Genomic DNA, 5,949 nt, shown 5'->3' with positions numbered 1-5,949 from the left:
AGTGGGTCCCACTTCCAAAGGTCATTATAAGTCAAAACCCACAAAAGGGCTTGAAAAGATATCAAAAACCTCGGAACACAAAAGAAGGGTCAATCTAGACCAAACTCGACATTCCGGAGCTAAGCGCACTGATGGAATTCTCATTCGAGCGCGTTTACTCAAAATGTTGACCATAGTCAAACTTAGGCTTAAACTTAAAGTTAAAACGTCTAATCGCACCGACTCACACTAAAACCCTCGGGAGTTAAGTCGGCCATGCTACTAGCCTAAAATGACCCTTCCGAACCTGATGGAATCGTCAGAATTGGATTCCGATGTCTTCTTCTTCAACTTTTGATCGAAAATGATCGTTCAAGGTTCATAAGCTCCAAAATAGAAAATCTCGCACCAAGACCAAACGAACGACCAGGTGACCGAACTGTCAGAAACACTCCAAACGACACATAGAAGGCAAGACACAGAAATGACCTGGAGGGTCATTACATTATCCACTACTAAAAAGGACTTTCGTCCGCGAAAGTAGGGGTCAAAAAGTACCTAAAGGACCAAACAAGCCGGAAAACTGCTCTCGCATCTCCTCCTCGGTCTCCGACTGGACGATGCCTCCAACGAACCTTAACAACAAGAATGGCTCTCGAGCGCAATCTCCTTACATCCCTAGCTAGAATGGCAACTGGCTCCTCTACGGAAGTCAAACGATCATCTAACTCGACTGCATCATACTGGAGCACATAGGACTCATCAGGAACATACCGCCGCAACATCGAGACATGGAAAACCGGGTGGATGGCTGAAATTGCTTGAGGTAGGGCAAACTCATAAGCAACATCCCCAACTGTCCGGAGTATCTCAAAAGGCCCAATGTATCTGGGGCTAAGCTTGTCCTGCCTCCCAAACCTCATCACTCCCTTCATGGGCGACACACAGAGGAATACCCGATCACCAACAGAGAATCTCAAAGGTCGGCGCCTCCGATCCGCATAACTCTGGTGCATATTCTGAGCCGTCCTAAGCTTATCCTGAATCACCCTCACCTGATCCAGGGCCTCCTGAAGCAAATTTGTACCACGCGGCCTAGGCTCTGTAGACTCAAACCAACCAACTAGAGAGCGACAACGTCTGCCATATAATCCCTCGAATTGAGCCATCTGAATACTAGAGTGGTAGTTGTTGTTGTACGCAAACTCCGCCAAAGGTAAGAACTGGTCCCACTGACCTCCAAAATCCATAACACAGGCCCACAACATATCCTCAAGGACCTGAATAGTACGCTCCAACTGGCCATCCGTCTGCGGGTGGAAAGCTGTGCTAAGGTCAACCCGAGTGCCCAACTCATCCTGAAAGGTCCTCCAAAAGCTGGACGTGAACTGAGAGCCCCTATCTGATATAATAGAAACTGGCACTCCATAAAGTCGAACCACCTCCCGAATGTAGATACGAGCCAACCTCTCGGCGCTAAATGAAGACTGAACAGGAAGGAAATATGCTGACTTGGTCAATCGATCAGCGTTAACCCAAATGCTGTCAACACCTCTAGAAGTTCGAGGCAACCCCACTATGAAGTCCATAGTGATACGCTCCCACTTCCACTCCGGAATGGGTAATCTCTGAAACTCACCACCAGGCCTCAAATGCTCGGTCTTTACCTGCTGGCAGCACAAGCAACGGGAAACAAAGTCAGCAATATCTCTCATCATGCCACTCCACTAGTAATGCTGCCTCAAATCACGATACATCTTCGATGTGCCCGGATGGATAGAGTATCTAGACTCATGGCCCTTAGAAAGTATCAACTGTATCAAATCCCCAACTCTCGGAACACAGATGCGGCCGGCGAATCTCAACACTCCATCAAGATCTAAGGTAGCCTGACCACCTTCACCCGCTAACACTCGATCTCTAAGGGCCACCAAGGCCTCATCCTCAACCTAACAACCACGAATCCTATCAAGCAAGGAAGACTGAACTACCATATGGGCCAAGACACGTCTAGGATCTGAGATATCCAACTGAACCATGCTATTGGGTAAGAACTGAATGTCCATAGCCAAGGGTCGCTCCTCAAAAGATAAGAAGGCTAGGCTACCTATACTCACCGCCTTCCGGCTCAAGGCGTCCGCTACCACATTCTCTTTGCCCGGATGATAGAGAATCGAGAGGTTATAGTCTTTCAGGAGCTCAATCCAACGACGCTGCCTCGAATTAAGGTCCCTCTGGCTCATGATGTACTGAAGACTCATGTGATCGGTATAGAACTCGCATTGAACTCCATACAAGTAGTGCCTCTAAATCTTAAGTGCGAAAACTACCGGCGCCAACTCTAAGTCATGGGTGGGGTAGTTGCGCTCATGAATCTTAAGCTGCCTCGACGCATAAGCAATAACCCGGCCCTGCTGCATCAATACACAATCCAAACCAACACCAGATGCGTCATAATAAACCGTGAAGCCCTCGCCCTCAACTGGAAGAGTCAATGTAGGAGCTGTGGTCAATAACTCCTTGAGCCTCAAAAAGCTCGCCTCACACTCCTCTGACCAAACAAAGGGAACATCAACACGAGTCAACCGGGTCAGAGGTGCTGCCAAGGTAGAGAAACCTTCCACAAATTGTATGTAGTAGCCTGCTAGTTCGATAATGCTCCGAATCTCAATAACTGAGGTGGGTCTAGCCTAATCACGAATAGCCTCAATCTTCGTCGGATCTACCATAATGCCCTCATTGGATACAACATGCCCCAAGAACGCTACAGAGTCTAACCAAAACTGGTACTTTGAAAACTTGGCATAAAGCCGCTGATCTCTCAAAGTCTGGAGCACAACCCTCAAATGCTGCTCATAATCATCCCTACTCCGCGATTATATCAAAATGTCATCAATGAAGACTTTGACGAAGGAATCAAGAAAAGGTCTGAACACACGCGTCATCAAGTCCATAAAGGCAGCAGGGGCATTAGTCAACCCAAATGACATCACCAAGAACTCATAATGGCCATAACGGGTCCTAAATGTAGTCTTAGGGATGTCCGCTGCCCTAATACTCAATTGGTGGTAACCGAACCTCAAATCAATCTTAGAGAACACTGAAGCTCCTTGTAGCTGGTCAAATAGGTCATCGATCCTAGGTAGAGGATATCGATTCTTCACTGTCACCTTATTCAACTGTCTATAGTCAATGCACATGCGCATAGTACCGTCCTTCTTCTTAACAAAAAGAACAGGAGAGCCCCAAGGTGATACACTAGGTCTGATAAATCCCTTACCCAAGAGATCCTGAAGCTGAACACTGAGCTCCTTGAGCTCTGCAGGAGCCATCCGATATGGCGGAATAGAAATAGGCCGAGTACCTGGCTCAAGCTCAATAGGAAAATCAATATCACGCTCTTGGGGTAGGCCAGGTAAGTCTGTAGGAAACACATCTAAGAAGTCACGAGCAATAGGAACTGACTCAACCGGAGGAACCTCCTACTCACATCACGTACATAGGCCAAATATGATAAGCATCCACTAGCCACTAGCCTCCTAGCCTGAATAAAAGAGATAACCCCAACTGGTGTGCTACCACGAGATCCCTGCCACACCACCGGAGGAATACCAGGAATGGCTAAGGTAACAGTCTTAGAAAAGCGATCTAAAACAGCGCGATAAGGGGATAACCAGTCCATGCCCAGAATCACATCGAAATCAACTATGTCAAGAAATATAAGGTCAGCCCGGGTGTCACGCCCCTGGATATTAACTAAGCAAAATTGAAATACTTGATCCACTACTAAAGACTCACCCACAGGGGTCGATACACGCAACGGCGCTACCAGAGGCTCAGACATCATACTCAATCGAGAGGCATAGTAAACAGAAACATACGAAAAAGTATAGCCTAGATCAAATAAAGCCAAGGCGATTTGCTGCCATAAAAGAATCGTATCTGTGATCACATCGTCTAATGCCTCAGCCTCCGCCCTCGCTGGAGCTGCATAGAAGTGGCTATGTCTGCCTCTGCCCTGACCATCAGACCTACCACCTGACCTGCCTCCTCGGGGACCACCCCGTATACCCTGCTGACCATATCTACGGTCCTGACCCTGACAACGGCCTCTAACTGGAGGTGCTGGTAAAGCTGGGGGAGCTGCATTAGGAGCGGGAGCAATCCGACTATGTTGAGGGCAATCCCTGGCCCAATGACCCATCTTACCACACTCATAGTAACCCTGTCGAGGGCGACTCCTAGAAGAACGACTACCATGGCCAGAAGAACCCGACTGAAACACCTCGCGGCCCTGACTCGAACTAGTCTCACTCCGACCACCATCTGATGCCTGAAGAGAGGCCTGTGTAGGTCTGCTAGATTGACCCTATCGAAACCGTCGTCCGGTCCTGTCATGATAATCCCTAGACCTGGGGCGGGAGTCATTGTAGCTGCCCTCATGCCTAGCCCTCTTCTCGCTGCCCCCTTGGGTCTCGCGACGAAGATGCTCCATAGTACTAGTATGGTTAACTACGTCTAAAAAAGATCGACCCACAGAAACTAAGGACTGGGTCTCAAGCCGAAGCTGCAATCTCAACCCACGAACAAAGCACCTAACTCTCTCCTCCTATGTAGGTAATATCATCTCGGCATAACGGAAGAGCTCAAGGAACCTAGTCTCGTACTCCGCCACCGACATGGAGCCCTGCTCCAACCTGCAGAACTGATCCCTGAGGCGGTCTCTGACACTACAAGGAATAAACTTCGCCAAGAAGGCCTCAGAAAACTCATCCCATGATACCGGTGGAGATCCAACTGGCCTGGTCTAAATGAATGTGCGCCACCACTACCTGGCTGGCCCATCTAGTTGGTAAGCAATGAAGTCGGCCCCTCTAGACTCCACAAGGCCCAAAGTGCGAAGCCTCTCACGGCAAGTAGTAAGAAACTCATGGGCATCCTCACCCACTGCCCCAGAAAACCTCGGTGGTGTCAACCTGAGAAACACACCAAGCATCTTCTGGTCCTCAAGCGACATAGGTCTGTCCACTGCCAAGGGTTGTTGTAACATCCGACAATTTAAAATGAATATGAAGAAGCTTGAAATTGGAAGTAGTCATTTTTGGAAAAAAAAATCAGAATCTGGAAATTCGGCCAAGTGTGGAAATCAGTGAGTTTTTGGCCAACTTTGAACAGTCATAACTCCTAGCTCAGGATGATCCAGGAGTAGTTCCAGTTATGTTTGGAAATCCCTTGGAGCGATCTTTCCAACGCCACCGAGTTTGCTCGATTCCGAGTTCGTATGAGCGAGTTATGCCCTTTGAAAGTTGGGTAGTTGGCAGGGAGTCCGTCCGGAAATTTAAGGGCATTTTGGTCTTTTCACAAATTGTTTCTTTTGAGGTTATATTGTTGTGTTAGACTGATTGTGGATCATTTTTGTTCCATTTTAAAAGAGTAAGAGTTAGGGTTCTTGAGTGAAGAAGAGAAGAAGAAGAAGAACAAGTGGGAGCTAGGGTTGTGGATGCAAGACGTTTTCTTCATCAAATTTCTTGGGGAATCTTAGTAAAGGTATGGGAGTTCTTTATCTAAGGCAAGCTATCACCCTAGAGCCAATTTCAAATGGTTTTCAACTTTTCCAAAGTTTGTGAAAAAGCCTAATTTCTACTCAAACTCATGGGTTCTTGCATGAAACGATTTCAAATGATAATTTATGATATTATTGATGTTTATTTGATGTTTTAATATGAAAAACTCCATGAATCCTTGTATTCTACAAAACCCCAAAATGTGTTTATGAAGTGGGTCTATTTCTATAAATTCAAAGTTGATGGAATTATGTGTAAAGTGAATTGTATTGATATCTCTTGTGTTGTTTAATGTTTATTCATGATTAATTGTTGATAATGGGTGAATTAAGGGTGGTAAGCCTTATGAGTGAAGTATTGGTGATTGCTTGGATTTTTGGTGATTTTGGCTATGGCTTTGAATTAT

This window comes from Solanum stenotomum, chromosome 12, assembly GCF_019186545.1.
Source record: "Solanum stenotomum isolate F172 chromosome 12, ASM1918654v1, whole genome shotgun sequence".
Classification (NCBI taxonomy): Eukaryota; Viridiplantae; Streptophyta; class Magnoliopsida; order Solanales; family Solanaceae; genus Solanum; species Solanum stenotomum.
This window is presented reverse-complemented; position numbering follows the sequence as displayed.